Genomic DNA, 21,117 nt, shown 5'->3' with positions numbered 1-21,117 from the left:
CCATGAATTCCTGGGAGGAATCCCTCTTAATCATGGTGTATAATCCTTTCAGTACACTCTTGGAATTGGTTTGCTAGTATCATGTTGAGGATCTTTGCATCTATATTCATGAAAGACACTGATCTGTAGTCTTCTTTTCTTGTGACACACACACACATTTTACGTGTTATATGTGTTTGTGCACACAGATACTCTAACACATTTATGATTTACCAAAAATCCAAGCTGCTCCAAGTCATTTGAAACAGAATGTTTGCCCAAATAAGCATATTATTGTAGGACATCCCAGCAAGTATGGCAACTGAGGGCCTAGCAGAACTTTTCAAACCTTCCCTGTGGAGCTGTGCCACGAATGTGATCTCGTTTCCCTTGCCATTATTGTTTCTTAGTTAAGATTCTCAAGGAAGATCGTGGTTGGCACAATTTTCTCCAAGTCCAGCTCACCCTGAATCTAATGAGCTAAATTTAGAGCAGTGATGCCATTTGTCAAGTGTTTCTCAAACCTTAATGTGCATACAGCTCACCTAGAGGTATTGTTAAAATTCTGAGTATTGGCCAGGCGCGGTGGCTCACGCTTGTAATCCCAGCACTTCGGGAGGCCGAAGTGGGTGAATCACGAGGTCAGGAGATCGAGAACATGGTGAAACCTTGTCTCTACTAAAAATACAAAAAATTAGCCGGGCGTGGTGGCGGGTGCTTGTAGTCCCAGCTACTTGGGAGGCTGAGGGAGGAGAATGGTGTGAACCTAGGAAGTGGAGCTTGCAGTGAGCCAAGATCGCACCACCGCACTCCAGCCTGTGCGACAGAGTGAGACTCCATCTCAAAAAAAAAAAAAAAAATTCTCAGTATTTAGATCTGTCATCAAGGCAGAATCTCAGGTTCTGCAGTTCTTATGACCTCTTAGGTGAGGCCATTGCTGCTGGTGCATGAACCACACTTTGAGTAGAAAGAATGTGGCCATGGGGCTGGGCATGGGTCCATTATTGAAGGCAGAACAGGTGAGTTGCTCTAAAAATCAGGGCCTAGGCTGGGTGCGGTGGCTCATGCCTATCATCCCAGCACTTTGGGAGGCCGAGGTGGGTGCATCACGAGGTCAGGTGCTTGAGACCAGCCTGGCCAATATAGTGAAACCCCGTCTCTACTAAAAATACAAAAAAAAAAATTATTCAGGTGTGGTGGTAGGCATCTGTACTTGGGAGGCTGAGGCAGAAGAATTGCTTGAACTTGGGAGGCAGAGGTTGCAGTGAGCCGAGATTGTGCCACTGCACTCCAGCCCAGGAGACAGTGGGAGACTCTGTCTCAAAAAAAAAAAAAAAAAAAAAAAAATCAGGGCCTATGCAGGTATCCCAAGGGATATCTACCACTTCTACCACAGTCAGGGAATATCTGTACTACTATTTGTGTTAATATCATTATTTCTAAATTTTCTGATGCTTTGATTACTAAATTACTTGTGAACAAAGTTTTCTAATCATGAAGGCAGCTACACGAAAGTGAAATTCTTTAGAATCCATGTGTGGACTATGAATAGGTATGTATGCCCATGAGCTGTGTAAGAAAAGCAAATATTTCATAATATAGTACGCTTGTGACTCAGTGCATGACCTAAGCCACCAGTCTGTACAATTTCTACTTTCTTCTACCCGGTTGAGAACACAGAGGGCCAGTCCTCAGCAATCCAGCTGATAAAGTTTTCCTCCAGCATGTCCAGCTTCTGCTTTTGGTGGCCTGTTTTGGTAAATGAAGGCCCCTCCCTGACCTCACGAGGCTCGGGAACTGCTGCCTGATACTTCCTGCTCCTTTCTCAACATTGGGATGGGTCTGCTGCCAGCCGGTTGCATTAGCGCTAATATCCACTTTTTGGCAGGGGTTTTCACTTTGTGGCATGCCCCTGCCCAATGTCAGGCATGCAGTTTTGTCTTGGACCCATGCTTGTTTCCCTTCAAGTTGGACAAGGATCTTATGGTGATGGCCATGAAGTTGTCCTTACAGGTCAAAAGGGAGTCCTGACCCATGGTGACACTGGGGAGAAGGCAGGCTTGTCTGCAGGTGCTGGAGCCCCTGAGTGTGGGTGGAGGAGAGACACATAGGCATTGGGAACACCTCTGTCTCTTCTCTCTCCGCTCTAGTTCCCACCCAAACACAGGCGGATGCCACCTACCTTCTCCCTGCCCTTGAGTAATCTTTTTTTTTTTTTTTTGAGACAGAGTCTTGCTCTGTCACCCAGGCTGGAGCGCAGTGGCATGATCTTGGCTCACTGCAACCTCTGCCTCCTGGGTTGAAGTGATTCTCCTGCCTCAGCCTCCCAAGCAGCTGGGATTACAGGCACGCGCCACCACGCCCAGCTAATTTTTGTGTTTTTAGTAGAGACGGGGTTTCACCATATTGGCCAGGCTGGTCTAGAACTCCTGACCTCGTGATCCTCCCACCTCGGCCTCCCAAAGTGCTGGGATTACAGGCATGAACCACCGTGCCCGGCCCTGAGTAATCTTTTCTGCTACCGCAGATGGAGCTCATGTTTCCTAGGAACTACCCTTGTTTTGTCTAAAACCTGCATAACATTTTTGTCACCTCTCTTATCTCAAAGTTATGCCTTGAAAAGCAGCCCTGCAACCACACATATTATTTCTACCTTTTGTAGAAAGATATTGACCAGTAAGTATAATGTGAAAATGTGTCTTCTTCATGAATAGGATGGAAAGATATTGACCAGTAAGTATAATGTGAAAATGTGTCTTCTTCATGAATAGGATAGAAAGATATTGACCAGTAAGTATAATGTGAAAATGTGTCTTCTTCATGAATAGGATAGAAAGATATTGACCAGTAAGTATAATGTGAAAATGTGTCTTCTTCATGAATAGGATAGAAAGATATTGACCAGTAAGTATAATGTGAAAATGTGTCTTCTTCATGAATAGGATATTCCTGGGCTAACATCAAGTCACAGAACGGTGATCAGCCGCCTCAAGGTAGAAAGCTAGGATGTGTACCCAAGTTCCCTGGGAGGCAGGAACAGGAGCAGCAGGGACAAGAGGAGCCAGGTCATCATTATCTGGGTACATGAGAACTGCAGTCTTCAAAGTTTTGGGCTCTTGTCAACTTAAGAATTTTGCAAAGCTTCATATTCTCTTTTACTTTTAACAGTTTGTTTAAATTGTTTGAACTTCTGTGGATACATAGTAAGTGTATACATTTATGGGGCAAATGAGGTATTTTGGTACAGATCTCCTTAAGCATTTATCTTTTGTGTTACAAACAATCCAACTATACTCTTTTAGTTATTTTAAAATATATAATTAAATTATTGTTGATTGTAGTTCCCCTGTTGTGCCATCAAATACTAGGTCTTATTCATTTTTCCTGTGTTTTCAGTTCTTAAAGTTGACATGTAAAAAATGTTTTACAAGTTTAAATAGTTACAGAGGAATCATTTTCTATGTTCTGCAAATACTGGTATTTAAAACTAAAGCTCTTACATTACTCTTTTCAATGTATTCAGCTACATAGCATAGTGAATGATACCTACCACCATCCACTTAAAAATAAATGACCCACCTTTTCTTAGCAGTCAAAGTTTACATCATTCTTTGAATTTATTTTCTTATTCTACTTCCGCCACAGAATTTCATCTTAATAAAATATATATTTAGGCTTGAAAATCTCCCATTGGACAGCCTATCATAATTCTCTGCTGCAAAAATATGTATATAAAAAAATTCAAAAATATTTAATTCTAAAAAAGAATTTTAAACAGGAGTCTTTAAGAGGCCTTTAAGTAAGGGACTAAGTGCAACAATTTAACATTTTTCATTTTCAGTATATTCTGATCTCAAAAACATAAATTTATTTTATTAATAAATTCCCAAAGCAAAATTGTATTATTTACATGCCTCTCAATCAGATGGATGAGACATTTATGAATTTACGTATCACAGTATTGTAACATATCTCTAAACTACCCTTGCTAAACTGAGCTGTGTTTCAGTATCAATTCTATCCCAATGCCTTATTTTTATAGATGTTGGTGCTTTGAAATTGCATTCAAACAGATTGGTAGACAGTAGTAGTATTATGTCAATGCTACTTAATTTAAAATATCACTCCTTCTGAGTTATATACCCCAAATAACAAGATCATCTGTTGTCAAAAATTATTTCATGAAAGGACAACCATCTAGGTCTTCTTTCTGTTTTGTAGAAAACAAAGTAGAAACCATTTCATTGGCAAAAAAATTCATAACTAGTCATGACAGTCATATACTTTCTGAACCCATCACTAAGTTTTTGAATTGTTCCTTTGTTTGTCACCCAGGAATGCTTTACACCTGAGGGCAACTTGCAACCATAAGTGGGAAGAAGAGCTTTTGTGACAGGGACAGAGAACCAGGGAGACTCTTGACCCTGCTCCTCCTGAAGCAGATTAGATGTAGGAATGGATATGTACTGAATCTAAACTGTTGCTCCCGAACCTTCCCAGTGCCCCTAGGCCCCTTGGGAGGTGTTCCAGTACCTCCAGTGGCCTTGTCCCATAGCTCAGTAGTCTCCACTGGGCCGGAGAAGGGACATGCACTGCGTCTCAGATGACTTCCCAGACCTGGCTGAGACTGCTGCCCTTTCTTCTCGCTGCCCTGCAGTTCCTAACAACATCCTCAAAGTCAAGGCAGGCTCATCGTGCCTCTGACCTTTGCAGTCTTTTCGTGGACACTCTGGATAAAGAGTATAGTAGTGGATAAATGAAACCTCCTGGGTATGTATGTCAGGAATCAAGTGATATGTTTCCATTATTATGTACAAGCCGCATGCTTGGAAGTGTATATAAACTTTAGGAATATAGAACTGGGGGAAGAAAGATCAACTATGTGACTCACACCAGACCCTGATCTAAATTAGACCTTGGGCCAATCTGCCTTAAGCTGAGAGAAGAGAAAGGAAAGTGTTTTGTTTTTAAAAGTCTAGGTATTTAAAAATAGTTGTCACCTTTCAAGAATCCCTGGGTCATTTTCTGTAAGAACCGATGAGCTCATCCAATGTTGCGGCTGCACTGCAGCCACGTATAATTAAGTTCTGTCTTGCCGTGGTTCAGGAGCGAGATGACACAGCCTCTTCTTCCCGCCACACTGCTGTGGGAGGAGGAGACCAGGAGAAAATAGTTGCTGTATGTGGCTGTGTAGGTTCACAAACACCCCCCTACCCAGCCCCAGTTATTCCTCTTTTGTTCCATGGAAACAACAATATGCTCTACCTAGAGGAAGAGAGAGATTATTTTGCCTGTCTTCTTATTTCATTTGCATAGCAACTTGTGATGTTGGTATTAGTATCACAATTTTATAGACGAGGAAACTGAGTCTCAGAGAGGTACAAATGGCTCGTTCAATGTCTTGCGTGAGTAGGGGGCAAAACCAAGGCTACCAGTGCAGCAGGTCTGTCTCATTCCTGAGCCTGTGTTCTTTCCTCTATGACACAGGAGCCTCCTTAGATAGAAAGACATCTCCTGCCGCCCTCGTCCTGCTGGAGCATGCAACTCCCTTGCTGCAGTGGGGACCCCAGATGGGGGACTGGGGAGCTGCTACACCAGGTGACTGTGGCCCTCAGAAATGCTTAGCAGATGCACATCCTGGGCAGCACTTCCCAGCCCTTTCCACACCATGGCACATGGAGAAAAGGAAGCATTTAGTTGGCAGGTTGGGTTATACAGAAAAGAAGAAGCTGTTCAAAACTGGGCACAAAGGGCTGACCTTGACCTGGGTGCTGAATAACTGGGGCATCCATAAGTCTACACACTTTTCGCCTGCCCAAAGCGTGGAAGCTGGGGCTCTGACACACGGCAGTGGGCAGAGTGCACGTGCACATCAGACACTGTCTCACACAGGCAGCCACTGTCATGTCTGGGCCTCTGCAGGACTAGGTTTCTACAGGGACTAAGCAGTAGATCATCCCTTTTGGAATTCACCTCAATGACACTCCTAGTGTCCTCAGAGCATCGGTGACTTTGAAGGATGGGGTAGAAGCAAGGAGAATGACACTTGGCTTGTGAGCAGCTATGAGTAATCCGCTTGGCCCTGGACATGGAGAGGTGGCATAAGATTGCCTACAGATCGTCACAGTGCCCCCTGTATTTTCTGTTTATTTTTAAATTGAATGACAATCCAAAGGTGGTTGTGCTGGATGAGATAAGAAGAACTAATACAGTGTGGAGTTTATGACTCTTACTTTGGACTCAGACAAATAATTTACAGGGAAGTAGAGATATATATGTAGATATGTAGGTATGTAAGTGTGTGTATATGTGTATATATGTATATATAAATAACTATGGTATTTCTATAAATACCTTTATATATGTATATATAAAGAGAATATCTAGGTAGATGTGCTCAGCAGATATGTGTAAGCAGGTCCCAGAGATTTAGGTAAATGAGAAACATTACAGTATTTTGAGGCATGATGAAATTTGTTTTCTTTTTTTTTTAACTTAGAATTTTGAAGGTTCTTCCTTAAGGAAGGCTATAGGCAGTGACGGATAGATCCTTTGTAGCAGATGGGAGATGGAGCTGCCTGGATGGGGTGATTTCAGGGATAGCACACTCACATTTGCTCAATTTGGCCAGAAAGTGCTGTTTGCAGAATGACACCAGAAATAAAATTCCAATGAGACTATTCACACCAGGCCTCCTGGGTATAAGAGAGAGACCAAATGATGTTGGAGACACTTGTCTCAAGCACTTGGCTGACTTTGGGCAAATCAATTAAACTTGTTGGCCTCAATTTTCTCATCTAATGAAGCGGCTGACCTGGGGAGCTATTAAAATCCCCCTAGGTTTCACTTTCTGCAATTTGACCAACTTCAATTCTATTATCTGAAGCCTCTACTCAAAGACAATGTGTGCTTCATAGAGCAGATGAGGGAGAAACAGGAGAGATTTGAAGATTCCTCTTAGAGACTTCAAAACATTTAAACTTGAATTAGACCTATAAATAACTACTTTTAAAATCTCACTAGCCAAAAATAGGCAACTGTTTATAAGTTATGAACCCATAGAAATATCCACCTCAAACAAAGGAAATCAATAAAGAAGATAGTTTCTTTGCATTTAAAAATCCTTAAGATGAACATACAGTAAGATCATCTGTATAAAATTTAAGATCTAGTATCATTGCTCAAATCCAAGTAAACTCCTCATTTGTAATAAAGTTTGTATGGGTTCCCAGACCCCACCCTTGGCTTACTGAATCAGTTCCTCTTGGGATGAGACCCTGAAATCTACATTTTTAAAAGCTCTCTGGGTAATTTTGATGTGTCATGTCCTGCACTAGGGAATGTACTAGCAGCGGAGATATGTCTGTGTAGTGTGACTCTGATGAGCTAATTATTGGCTTTTGAGGAGCACTTAGGATTTTTATGAGTATTTCAGAGAAGTGCGGAGTGGGAGAGGGGGAGATGATGTTGATTCCAGGCAAACATGATTTGTATTTGTTTGCATGTGCTTGTGGATATAAAATATTGACTTTCCATTTTCAATAAGGAAAATTGTAGAGTTGGTACCTGTCATCTCCATACCTGACCTGGCCTGATACCCCAAAGATTGGTCGACCTGCATTTCTGAACAAAATATCTGCCCTGAATTCCTGTCTCTTTTTTGCCCCTAGTGACCTGGGCTGGGTCAAAAGCTCCTTTTTAATCTACATAGAGAATAAGCCCTGGACAGCATGCCTGTTTCTGGTCTAGCCTGATTCTTTCATCACTAGAACTAAAGTGCTTTCTTGAGCAAAAGATGTTGAAAGACTTAAAAGGCAAGTGTAAACCCAAGGGCTCCACCACTCCTAGTGTAGAGCCTCTTCCCTCATTGTTTCTACTATCCCCTCCCCACCTTGATAGCCCCATCTTGGCTGCTGCAACTGAGAGGAAGACAGAAGATACGGAAAACAAAAGGAGGTTCAGCTGCTTTTTCTACCTCGGTTAAGAACACCAGTCTGCTTCCTTTCAACGTTTTAATATCTCAAACAGATTCCTCCTATCTTCATTATCCAACTTATTTGAATGCTAATTTGGCTCCATGTTGCTTCTACTCAAATCATTATGGCCTCTTTGCTAATTTCCAGGGCCCTTTCCCTAAATAATTCGGCAACGAATGGCCAGAAAATTGGGGCCCTCAATGAGGTGATTCCTAGCTCATATTTTAGGCTTTTTGAGGACCAGAGACATCCCATTACCTTGAGTGATGAGGATTATAGGAAGGAATCACATAGAATTAAGAAATGCCATGGAAATGGGAGCATGTTTGCAAATGGCAAAGTCCTTTAGAATGCAAGAAGGCTCCAATGAGGGTTATCTCACTGCTTCTTGGCAGACCAAGTCATGAATCTCAGCCAGAGTTTTGCAATATCAAATATGATGACTCAGCCACTCTCTGTATGACTCAGTATCAAACCCCACAAGAGAGAGGATCTGCCTAGATTGGCTCTTGAGCTCCGCCACCTCAATCCACTGGCCAGTCCACAGAGGGGCCACCTTTGAGCTGGGTGTTTACCTGTGGTCCAAATATTCATGGCCAATAAATGGGAGTGGGGAACACATCATATGAAACATGGCCACTGACTTAGGTCAGGTTCACCAGAAGAAGACTCCAAGGATTAGTGTGAAAGTGATTTATCAAGAAATGTTCTACTGGGGAAAACTGGGAAAGAAATGGGGAAGTAGGATCAATTATAGAAGGGAAGTTGGGAGATGCAGGAGTGTGGTATCCAGCAAAGTCCCAGAAGGGTAACTTTGGTTCAGTCCCACAGGAGGAGCTCTGGAAACAGGGTAGGTCATGCCTCAGAGGGTCACGCCTCAGGAGAAGAGCATTTGGGGTATTTATACTCCGGAGCTCATTAGTCTTTGGTTATGTATTGGCCTGAGGCACAAATTCCCAGGCACTTCCAGGCTTTCTCGCGTAAGCAAAGTAGATTCTGGCAGCCTGAAGACAGTTCATCTTCAAGGAGATGTAGGAATAAGCATACGGGGAGTCTGTGCTCAGGAAAATGATCAAAGGGTCCAAGGAGACGTGGGTTGAAGTGTGGACAGCGTCTGCTATAGCTTCGTAAAGAGATAGCTAGAGAGGCTTCCTTCCCCAGAGGCCCACAGTCAGCACCGACACCCTAAGCTGAATAGATTCTTCCCTATATAGCCTGACAAAGCATGTTGGATGCTTGTGCTCAGGTTGTGGAAGACTCAGCCCACTATCTGCCACCTTCATCTCCACAGCCTGGCAACCTCGGAACTGGCTGACTGAAGTGAATGTAAATTAGACAAAGACCAGCACAAATCAGACTCAAGTTAACACATGCCAGACTCTGGTTGCTTCTAGCTTATAAACAAAAGATAAACTATTTCCAACAGTGTCAACAAAAATAAATGAACTTTCTTATTAAATCACTGAGAAATGACATTTCAAATATTTTATAAAAATATAGCACATCTATCTATATCCAACTCCGCTTTTGTTTCCACAAACTCTTGTCAGTTTAAAGATCTACACAATTTTCTCTGTAGCCCATAAATGAAAACTTTCAGGCTTTCCTGGCTGGCAGTGCTTTTTTCCTCTTCTGAGCTCCCAAGAGACTGGGTTTCTTTCTGATGGCTTTGACCACATCAGAGCCTGCACTGTGGGATTTTTGCCTACGTCCCACCAAATGTTAACCTCTTAAGGAGAGAAACAGGGGCCCATTCACAGTGATGCAAACATTTAACAGCTGAATCTCTGGGAAAAAATGTATGCATCTGTATATACATAAGTTTATTATATTTTAATGATAGTAAACCAATTTTTAGTATATCATTTATAAATAGCAATACAATATACAAATACTCTGTATTGTAAATTCCATATAGCCAGTTGGTTTTTACAGAATTATTTTGTTGATTTCTGCCAAACTCTTGTATCTCTAGCCAACCTGTAGTTGCAATTAATGAGTAAGCGGAGTTCAACATGAATGTTGGTTGACAGCTCCGTTTACATAAACAAGTAAGACAAAAATGAAGATGTATATGGAAACTTTAACGACACAAGTGACTTCTCTGCTGAATCAGATAATTATGTTCAAATAGAGGGAGAATGTAGCTTCAATGTTTTGTGGGTATGTGTGTGTGCGTGTGTGCTCATCACAATTTCATGGCCACAAACAGGAGATACTTTAATGTGCATTATACTTTCCAACACTTTCTTGAGTCTAGATAATCAACAAAACTATAAATCAAGCCTTGCTTTGTGGCTGTGATCATTTCCATGATGTAAATACTCCCACTGTAATCATTTTCAAGCTACCAGTGTTGCTGATGTCAGAGTCAGGAAGAGATGCTCAGTAGTACATCATGATAAAGTGTTTCCATTATAAAGATACAATAGATGAAAATAAACTTAGGACATAAAATAGTAAAATATTGTGAAATAATTAGAAGGTGATAAATTTTGGGTGTCTGTTGCCATTGTTTCAATAATTTACTAAACAGTAAGTGTATATAATGTAGTTTTTAATAATGGCTGTGCTTAGTGAGCTTTCAAAATTCTTGAAAATTTAACAGTAGTCTTGCAAGCCAGTATGACCCAGTTCCAGTACACCACTGTCACTCACATTTCATAATTCATTGTCTTGCATGCTACTAAGAGTTTAAAAATGTTCGATGATTGCATAACTGATGGTAAATTAGAGATGTTGACTCTCTGATTCTGTTTGACATGCTCTGTCTTCCTCCTGAGAAAATTCTAACATCTTACTAGTGGTAGTAGCTGAGCTCAAAAGGTAATTTTTCTATACTAATAAAGGTCCTATTGGCTGATCTGGATGAAATACCATGTATCTCTGATAAAAAATCAGCCTCCTTAGACCAGTTTGTGTCCTTCTGTTAGTAGTAGTCAACATTTCTTTGATCATAGAGAGCATATTATAAATGCCCTCAGATCTTAAAATGTCAGATCTTTTTAGGTAGCCTTGGTATCGTTCCTTGTTTTTTAAATACACAGTACAAAATGCAATCTATAACACAACACTATCCATAATCCAACATTTACCACTTAATGACTCTTAACAACATTAAACCAAGCGTTTTCCCCACTATACGTATCCCATTTATGTCTCTATCTGCTTCTTTAGGTTATAAGGATCTCCCTATAATGCTTAACATGAGTCATTTTTGTTGTTGATGATGATTAATTTATGACATAGGACTCTCAGTGAATAATACCAGGACCTTCTAAGTGAAACTTTAAGGTTAAAGTTCAGGGTAGTCCCGGATGGCATAAGAAAGTCTTCAGGCACGAAGACTGATTGTCTAGCCATCTTGGCTGCTGGGGAGGTTGTTGATTACTCATAACACATATCACCTGATAACTCCAACCTAGATTTCTTTTCCCTTGACTTACATTTCTTCCAGGACAAAAAGAGAAGCAGCCAGCTCCTGTAGAACTAGGTGCCATGCCTGATGGGCTCTCCAAGAACCATTCACCAGCGAGCATCCCACCTTCAGTCTATTTTCTGGAAAAGACTTCAATAGAGCATCTGATTCATTATCTTCCTTTCGGACTAGTGAGGCATTATTGTTATCTTCTTATGATCCAGTTGATCTGGGGATTTGCCCAATACCACACCACCAGTAAGTTCCAGGAGGAAAGCTGATCATCATTTCCCAAGTTATGGTTCTCATCCATCCATCCATTCATTCAATAAACACATAGCAGAAGTGCACCACAGGCCAAGCCTGATGGTTGGTCAGTGCTAAGGACTAACAAGGAGAATGCACAGGAAAAACGTACAGCCATTTGAGGTAAGGGAAAGATCACAGGCTTTGGGGTCAGACATCCTAGGTTGAATTCCAGCTCTATCACCTTCTAGGTAATGCGGCCTTGGTCAAGTTACTTAACCTCTAAGTCTCTGTAAGAGAGAAATACTGTTATAAATCTTGTGGGGTTACTGTGAGAGATATAAGTGAGGTATATGAGGCTTGCACAGAGCAGGTGCTTCAAAAATGGTTCCTGTGATGAAGGCTGGAACAACACTGTCCTTATTCTCATGGGGCTCACAGTCTAACAGGAGTGGCAATCTATGAAAACATACAACAATAAGATAATGCTCTCAGAGAAACATGAAGAGAGCACTGTGGAAACCCACCACTTTCTACTTGGTCAGGAGACTGATCTTAAGCAAAAATGTGACTCTGACCTTGGGCATATCACTTAACGTCTTGAATCATAGCTCTTCCATCCACTAGACACGGGATAGATATTCAGATAAGAATAACCCTGACTGAGTTTACACATCTTGGCTCTCTGGACACATTCCCAGCAAGGCATGCCCTGCAATTTCATGCTCTGAAAAAGTCTATTCAATTGAAAAAGCTGACAGTGATACACATCCCTTTTAATAGCTTAGTAACATAAGCAAAACACAACCGTGACAGCTGATATCACCTTGCCGTTGTAAGTGATAAAAATTCTCAATGAATGCATTACATACCCGGTTGAGGTTCCTAACCAATCTCCCATGAAGCCCTTTTATGTAAATATTAATGTCATATTCTGCATGTTAAGTCCATTCAGATCCCCACATCCAGTTCATAGAATGACATTGCTGTTTCCAAAAGTACTGATTCCCAGCACAGAAATCAAGGAAAATAATACCATTGATATTGATGATGCAAATTTGAGTAAAATACCACTTTTTTTCTAAGTGATTTGCAACAACAATGATAAAAAAAACATTTCTAGAACCTATATTATTATAAAATTGAGATGGAAAACATTTCTGTTACCTCTCCTACAATGCAAATATTTCCAGTTTCTCTGTTTAAATAGCTATAAATGTAAGTATGGACTTAAAGGGTTTTAGAAGAAATAAGCAGGTTAGAGACAGTTTGGCTATAAAGGCAGTGTTTTCTTTCTCCACTTCCTAAACATTCCCCTTCCACTCCTCACTCACACCCCCATATACCATCAGCCCTCCCCTTCCACTCCTCACTCACACCCACATACGCCATCAGCCCTCCGTATCTACATGTTCCACATCCTTGGATTCACCAACTGTGGATAGAAAACATTTTTTAAAAATAAAGACAACAATCCAACAATAAAAAACAATACAAATAAAAAATAAAGTATAACAACTATTTACACGGCATTTGCATTGTATTAGGTATTATAAGTAATTTAGATATGATTTAAAGTATATGGGAGGATATGTGTAGGTTATGTGCAAATACTATGCTATTTTTATATAAGGGATTTGAGCATCTGAGAATTTGATATTTATGGGATCCTGGAACCAATTCCCCAAGGATACCAAAGGACAACTATACCTCTTTCACCTCTCTTACTCTTTTTTTCTTTAATTTTCCACGAATCACCTTTACACACGCACACACACACATGTGCGCACACTTCTAGACAAGGTACTTAATAGGGAAACTGTCATCAAATCACAGTGGAGTTTTCTATATTGTGAAAGTCAGTTATTTCTATATTGCTTTAGAGAATGTCTGAAATTAGCTAGATATGGGCAAACGTTTCTCTTTTTCTGACTGAAATGTATTTTTAGGGCACGTTAATGCTAAAATTTGGAATTGTCGCATTATGCTAAAGCAGGTTCCTCAGACTGTGTTCCATGAGTGTCCTGGGGGATGTTAAAATGTTCTGAGTTTTAAAAACTCTGTGGTTAGAATTACACGGGAAAAATACAAATTGGCACATTACAGACTCTGAGGATTCTTGTGTTAAAGAAACGTGTTTAACGTTTTTTTTGTGTTCGAAATTCACAAATTTATTTGATGATGGAACTATTGTTTTATTAGCGATCGATTGATTGAATAGTTCAGGAAACACACTTCGGTAAACACCAATCTAATGCAGTAAGAATTTTCTTTTTCCTGTGCTGAAGAACGGAACTCGCTGACTCCATTTCAGCCCCGAGTACCGCCCCTCTCCTGATGGAAGCAGGCTGTGCTGGGACTCCCTGCTTGCTTTCTCATCCACTTGCGTGTCTAACAAGCTTCCCATTCACTGACTCCTGCTCTGCCATCCAGAATGAGTAGAAGTTTTTCCATTGCCCTATTAAAATCTTGCAGACCTTTAAAGGATCTCACAAAGTGATTGTGACCACCTTCAGCCATCTCAGCCAGTATTCTTGTGGTTCCATAGGACTTTGTGCTAACAGCAAACATCGCCTGTAAGCACTCCAGTCCTAGAATCTTGGGTGGGGCGGGGGAGCGGGGGGAGGACGGGGGAGGGCGGCGGGGGCGGGGGCGGGGGCGGGAACGGGGTGGGGAGGGCGGGAACGGGGTGGGGAGGGCGGGGGCGGGGTTTGTTTAAACTCTCTTGGACCAGCCACCTGCTCTGTGGCCACTCTGTGGACGACTCACTCTCCTGTCTGGAGAGTGTCATTATTCTGACCACCTTTTTGAAGGTTTTTATCCCTACAAAAGTTGACTTTAGGACCTCCTAACAGGGGACCTCTGTCCCAGTACTGGCTCTATCTGCTGCTGTCAGTCTCACACAAAGTAATTCAACAAGCCGTTAGTATTTATTGACTAGGTGCTGGTGCAGCAATACCTACCTCTCAGGGCTGTTGAAAGAGTTGGAGGAGTTCATGGATGGAATGAGTGGTTCCTGGCAGGGCATAATCGTTAAAGGCTACTTCTTCATGGTTGGTGCTTTGCACTTATAGTATAGAGGCGAGGAGCACAGAATTTAAAGCCAGAAAGAAGTGGATTCAAAGCACGGCTCTTCCTCTTGCTGTCTGTGTGGCACTGGTCAAGCTACCTAACCTCTCCAGTGGAATCTCCACTTCATTTAGACAACGGAAATGATAGTGGCCTATCCTATCGTGGTATTGGGAGCCATAAATGAAATACTGTACGTAAAGCTAGCATAATATAGGAAATATGGCACAGAGTGAGGGTTTAATAAATAGTAACTATGATTTGTATTAGTGCAGAGCAATGGTGGGGTGTGTGCATCTGTGTGCAGATGCAAGGATTGCTCACTATGGAGACAGAAATATCAGTAAATAAATACAACATCAAATGGATTGTACATGCTACACAAACATATGCAGGGAAAATAAATTAATTTTGACAAACAAAACAAACATTTTGGAGGTAGCATTTAACATTGACATAAAAACATGAGTAGATTCTATAAATTTGGGGCAATATGAAGGAGGAAGAGGATGCTAGGTACAGGGAACAGCATGAGCAAGTCAGGGGTCAGAAAAATCACAGGATGTTAGAGACTGAAGCAGGGTTGTGTGTTCACTCATATTTGGGATCATGGAGTGGGGAGTGTGGACACGGGGCTGCACTGCCAGGCTAGGACCAGATCATGGAGAGCTCTGGATGCTGATCTGAGGAGTTGAGATCTCCTTTTTTAAACTCTGAGGAACCAGCAAAGGTTGGAACAGGATAATTATAAGATTCATCCCTGAATGAACTTGCTCCCCATCTCACCAGCAGCGCTGTGGTGGAGCCACTGGGGTTGTGACCCTACTTTGTTTCTGTTCCAGCAGTTGAAAAAGGGCCAGATGTGTAACAAGGATGTCACATAAATGTATAGGGGGCCTCCTGTCAGAACATTTGGGTGTTGGGAACACTGGAGCGGCTGTGACAGAGCTGGGAGCTTTCCTCTCATTATCCACATCAGGGTTTGGAACCAGAAAGTCTGGCTTCTAATCCCTCTGTTGAATTGTGAGCTCAATTGTGGGAGAGGTGTTTTTGGTTTTCTGTTTTTGTTTTAATCCCCCTTAGGAGCTGTCAGAGGTGCAAGGGGCCTCCTCACAGTATTCTGCCCTCCTCAGCACCACCAGGTGAACTGCTGAGTTTTCGGTGGTTAGCAAAACAGCCCTGCTTCCTCCCCTCCCCTCTCCTGTTGACACTCATATTCTGGAAGGGAACTCAGACGTTAATTAAATAATCACACAAAATAAGTAACTGGAAACTGTAATGTCACAAAGGAAAGGAGTTAGGGGAGTATAGCAGGGCAGCCCAGTTGAATCTGGGTGACCAGGCATGACATCTCTGAGGTAATGACATTTGAGGGGGGAAGAGGGGTCCAGGCAGCAGGAACAGCATGTGCAAAGGCCCTGAGGTGGCAAAGAGCTTAGAGCATCAAGAAACTTGAATAAGAGCCAGTGTAAGCCAGGTGCGGTGGCTCACGCCTGTAATCCCAGCACTTTGGGATGCCGAGGAAGGTGGATCACCTGAGGTTGGGATTTCAAGACCAGCCTGACCAATGGTGAAACCCCGTCTCTACTAAAAACACAAAATTAGCTGGGAATGGTGGTGTATGCCTGTAATCCCAACTACTCGGGAGGCTGAGGCAGGAGAATAGTTTGAACCTGGGAGGCAGAATTTGCGGTGAGCAGAGATCGCACCGCCATTGCACTCCAGCATGGGCAACAAGAGTGAAACTCTGTGTCAAAAACAAACAAACAAAAAGAGCCAGTGTAGCTAGCACGCAGTGAGTGAGCGGGAGAGAGGCATGGGGTGAGGTCAGGGGAATAGGAAGAATGTGATGATTAACTTTAGTGCTGGAGGAGAAATGGAGAAAGCAGGCAGTGTACGTGAGTTGCTGTGAGGATGGGAATGGGGGTGGAAGTCCAGGGGTGAAGATGGCCCACACTTGGTTTCTGATAAGGATAGACAGTTGAAAGGGGCTGATAGCATCTTGATGAAGGGTGATGGTTGAGTGATAGGAAGACTCAGAGAGCCTGGAGAGGAGGTTTGGTGACTCTAAATAGGGTGAAAATGTAGCAACTAAGGAAGTTATAAAAATGACTTCAAGTTATAAAAATGACTAAGGCAAAGTTATAAAATAGGCAAAATCTGCTTTATTGCTTCTCCATTTCTGTATCTTTGATAATTTCCTACCCCATAAGCATCACACTTCATGCTTTCATTCAACAAGCATTGACGGAGTCCCTTTTTCATGGCATGTGGAGTCCCTCTTTCATGGCACGTGAAGCCCTATGCTGGGGATACAGAGATGAACAGAAACAGACACATTCCTGAACTTGTGGAGTTGCTGAGAAAGTAAGGTTGAATAGCTGAATCCAGGTGGTTTTGCTTTATTTTTCCTAATAAGCTTTGTAGGGGGTCTTCAGTGTACTGTAAAACTGAAGGGTGAGAATTAACCTCTTAATTCTGGCAAAGACTTGATAATCACGGAACAATTTTTTTTGAGAGAGTATCTAAATTATTTCCAAAACATCATTCAGTCCTTTCTGTGGAGAGCAGAGTTGATCAATTTCACCTGAAATTTTAATCAGGAGGTTTTTGAAATTCACTGACTCAATGTGTCGTTGAAAAGATCAAAGTCTGCTATAATTTCACCTGTTTATTTTTAAATCAGACATTGAATGAATTTCATCTTCAATTAGCAATGCTTTTGGGCATCTTGAGGTGTGCAAAGCACAAAGACTGCTCATTATCTTTAAATAGTTTGCGGGCAATTAGATCTACTTTAGAATGGTTGCCAGCCTTTTGGAGCAAAGAATGAACATGGCATCATTTACTGTGCTGTCTACTGATTCTAGGCATCTGCAAGGCCCGTCCTGAATACTGAAAATACAAAATGCAGAACACTATGCATGAGAAAAAAGTAATTAAAAAAAGACAGCTCAGAGTGAAATGTTTCTTAGGCTGAGTGTAGAAAAAGTTGCTGATAAGGAACATAGTGGGAAAACCAGTCAGGATTTGCAGTGCCCTGGTGTGGGGTATGGGAGCCTTGTCTAGTCTAGTCTTGTGTCCAGGCAAGTGAGTAGCCTCTGAGCGCTGGGTGGTTTCTGTGGTTTTCCTCCTTGGGGAAAATACTCTGGGCTTATCTCCACAGTTAGAGGGGTCGTGTTGCTTAATGTAAACACTTCAGGCAGCATTCTAACTTTTCTACTTTAGGTTCCCATGAGTTCGGTTGGCCTGACCCAGCCTCTGATAAACCCAGGACACTGACGGAACCAAATGTCTGAACTGGCAAAGCTGAGGACTAGCCCCCAACCTGAAGTCACTTCACTGAGGTCCCTTAGGGGCTGGGCAGCCTGCCTTACCCTGGCAAGTCCCTCAGCCTCACCCTTGGGTGGAGTGCCACACAGTGATTCCCAGAAAAGCCAAAAATAATTAACTGAGGGCTTTATTTTCTTTAGCATTACTAGTTACTAAAGTAACTCAGTAAATTCTCTTGCTGCTTACACGGTTAGACCGCTGCCTCATGGAAAGATGCCTTGAAGTTTGACTGATTTGAGTTTTAGTGTTAGCTCTGCCCCTGAGTCACATTGTCTAAGTCCATTAACTTCTCGAACTTCAGTTTCTTCATCTGTAAAATATAAACCCTCTTACAGGATTGGAAAGAGCTTGCATGGATGAGCAATGATGTATGTATTTAAAAATGTGGATCAGCACCTGGAAGAAACAGTAAGGGCTGCTGTTTACGGAAATCTTTGCTGGAGAGAGAAAGGGAAAGCCCAAACCATTTTCTTAGAGTGAGGAAGGAGGGAAGGAACACTAGATAATCCGGTCACAGGAGAAGCCCTGCTGGAGAGAGGAGAGGCTTGTCAGGAAAGATGGGGGCTTGTCAACACCTAGGCAGGTGATAAGGTTCCAGGCAGCCCTGATGTGCCTTAGAATCGGCCAAGTTCTTCGCAGTTGGAAGAGTTCCGAATCAGGCTTCATGGAGAGGCGGGGAAATCACCGAAGCCTCTCTCTTGGGCTACTCTTCACCCCTTTCACTTCCCGGACCAAGCAGGTCTCCCAGAGGGCGGGGATCCTCGGTTACTAAGCGTGACCGCGTCCATAGTAACCGCCGCCCAACTGGTTTCCCTCCCGGCCCGACAGCTCCCGCCTCTCCTCTGACTGGCCAATCAGCTCCCGGCGAGCCGGCCGGGACGGCCGCTGAGTGGCCCACAGGCGCTGCTATCGTCACAGATAGGAAAGGCGGGGCCAGGGCTGGACTGGTCTGGGCCCCAGTCGGGGGCTGCAGGTGGCAGGCTGTGACCCCTTCCTCTCACCGCCCCTTCCCGCCCCTCGCCGGGCATCCGCCGACAGGTGAGTGGTCTCGCTGACTCCAGCCTGCCTCTAGGACGACCGCAAAGGATCCCCCTTCGCCAACCAGGACTCCAACCTCTGGCCTCCGGATCGCGGGAGGTCGCGGACACCCTGCAATTCCTCCCTCCATCTTCACTTTTCTTTCCAAATAAAAGCCATACAAATCCACAGGCACCTCCCACCCAGACGTCTATTTCCTCGTAATTTACCTTTCTGATGCTTTTCAAGGTTTGAGAAGTTATTTCTAAACGCGGAACCAGGGAAGGGGCGTCCGAACCCCCTGCACTGTGCTAACTCATTTAATTTCTTAATTCTAATTGTTACCCGTTAGCAGCGCTGTGCCTTTCCACTGCGGTGCTGGCCGCCCCGCACGGTGTTCCTCGTTCCCTCTGCTTCAGTAGCCGATCCTTCAGATCTGCAGTCACTGGGAGGAGAGTTCAATCACCTGGTCTTGTAGTCAGAGCTCCTGAAATTCAGATCAAAGCTGTTCTCTCACCGCCCAAAGCCATTTCTGTTTAGCTAGGCTGCAAAGCTTTCGGTTGTGTTTGGGCAGTTTAGACCAAACCCCTCTATGTTTTCTCCTGGATGTATATGGTGTTGTAGAGAAATAAACATCCTGGAAATGGGTAAAATTATTTGTTTGATTATTGTGAAAAAAATATATAGTTTTACTAATAGGCAAAAATGTTTTGAGGTAACTGACAAAATATTCTACTTTTTTCTTCTTTAAAATAAAATACTTCACACAATAAGTAGAGTGAACCCAGGGGTGAATCCGTGTACCCAGTCCAAACTTAAACCAACAAAAAATCGATTACAGGCACAGTTGAGGCCTCTTACGAGGCCTCTCTCCTTCCCTAGTCCTATTAGCCTACAATCCCATTCTCCTCTCTCCTTCCCTAGTCCTAAATCCCATTCTCCTCTCTCCTTCCCTAGTCCTATTAGCCTACAAAATTTAGCATTTACTTATGTTCTGCATATTTTTATACTTTTACTACTCATATGTTTATCCCAAACCAATGTATACTTTTTTTTTTTTTTTTTTTTTTTTTGAGACGGAATCTCGCTCTTGTCACCCAGGCTGGAGTGCAATGGCGTGATCTCAGCTCACTGGAACCTCCGCCTTCCGGATTCAAGCAATTCTCCTGCCTCAGCCTGCTGAGTAGCTGGGATTACAGGTGCCTGCCACCACACCTGGCTAATTTTTTCTTTTTTTTATGTGTGTATTTTTAGTAGAGACGGGGTTTCACCAAGTTGCCCAGGCTGGTCTCAAACTCCTGACCTCGTCATCTGCCCGCCTCGGCCTCCGAAAGTGCTGGGATTATAGGCATGAGCCACCACACCCAGACTACTGTTACATTTTGAGTTGATAGAATGGTTATGCTGTACGTGTTCCAGGTCATTATGCTGTACGTGTTCCAGGTCATTCATTTGAACTGTTGTGTGGTGATTCTTGTATGAATTTACCGCATATTACGTATGCATCCTCCTGTTGATGGACTTTTAGTTTGCTCCCTTTAAAAATATTAGAAAGGAATTCTTGTACATTCTAATTGTAAACATATTTGAATATGTTTGAACATATTCAAACATATTTGAATATGACATTTCAACTTTACTGGATACCACCGTGTAGCTCTCCAATGTGTAATAATTTATACACCATCAATGAATAGAGTTCCTTAACCAAACTTTTTTTTTTTGAAGAGATGAAGTTTTCCTGTATTCTTATGTAATATATGCATAAAGAGAAATTAAACATTGATGTCTGATATGATTTCTTCTACTTCTGGTATTTGTTAGTGCATTGGCAGCACTGTTTTATTTCCGCTCCAATTTGGAACTGTAATTAAGTGGCTACAAAGGAACTAAAGGGGTTTGTACGTGAGCCATTCAAGCCTATGCTTGCCCCTGATTTAAGGCAGGGTGTGGAGCAAGTCATGTAAACCTGTGTCTTCTGCAGAAAATGGTCTGTAGATTTCTGTACTTTAAAATATCTATGATCTTCAAGTCTTGCTTAAATATGCTAATAAAATGTTTACCCAATATGAAGCCAAC

General features: G+C 42.5%; 1 protein-coding gene and 2 long non-coding RNA genes across 6 annotated transcripts in view; 1 reads left to right on the top strand and 2 right to left on the bottom strand.

Annotated features, from left to right (window-relative positions):
* Positions 1–4,967: 4,967 nt before the first annotated feature.
* Positions 4,968–20,564, bottom strand: LOC105473517 (uncharacterized). The gene is made up of 4 exons (XR_982272.2): positions 20,342–20,564; positions 19,384–19,525; positions 11,402–11,523; positions 4,968–5,122 (listed from the first exon to the last, which is right to left on the bottom strand). It is a non-coding gene; the product is annotated as an uncharacterized lncRNA (long non-coding RNA).
* Positions 16,856–18,825, bottom strand: LOC105473516 (uncharacterized). 3 transcript variants are annotated; one of them, XR_011615406.1, is made up of 3 exons: positions 18,597–18,816; positions 18,208–18,417; positions 16,856–17,138 (listed from the first exon to the last, which is right to left on the bottom strand). It is a non-coding gene; the product is annotated as an uncharacterized lncRNA (long non-coding RNA). The 3 variants fall into 3 exon arrangements; XR_011615407.1 differs by lacking the exon at positions 16,856–17,138 and adding an exon at positions 17,569–17,583 and having other exon boundaries at positions 18,597–18,819; XR_982271.2 differs by lacking the exon at positions 16,856–17,138 and having other exon boundaries at positions 18,133–18,417; positions 18,597–18,825.
* The window catches only part of LOC105473515 (tektin 3), a 38,846-nt gene continuing 36,667 nt past the window's right edge, over positions 18,939–21,117 (top strand). The window contains exon 1 of one of the 2 annotated variants that reach the window (XM_011727338.2): positions 18,939–19,059. The gene's annotated coding sequence lies outside the window, so the exon portion shown is untranslated. The remainder of the gene's footprint in view (positions 19,060–21,117) is intronic. The other variant, XM_071082368.1, reaches the window with a different exon arrangement.

Source organism: Macaca nemestrina, chromosome 17, assembly GCF_043159975.1.
Source record: "Macaca nemestrina isolate mMacNem1 chromosome 17, mMacNem.hap1, whole genome shotgun sequence".
Classification (NCBI taxonomy): Eukaryota; Metazoa; Chordata; class Mammalia; order Primates; family Cercopithecidae; genus Macaca; species Macaca nemestrina.
The sequence above is the reverse complement of the archived record's forward strand: the minus strand, read 5'-3'. Positions and strand labels throughout refer to the sequence as shown.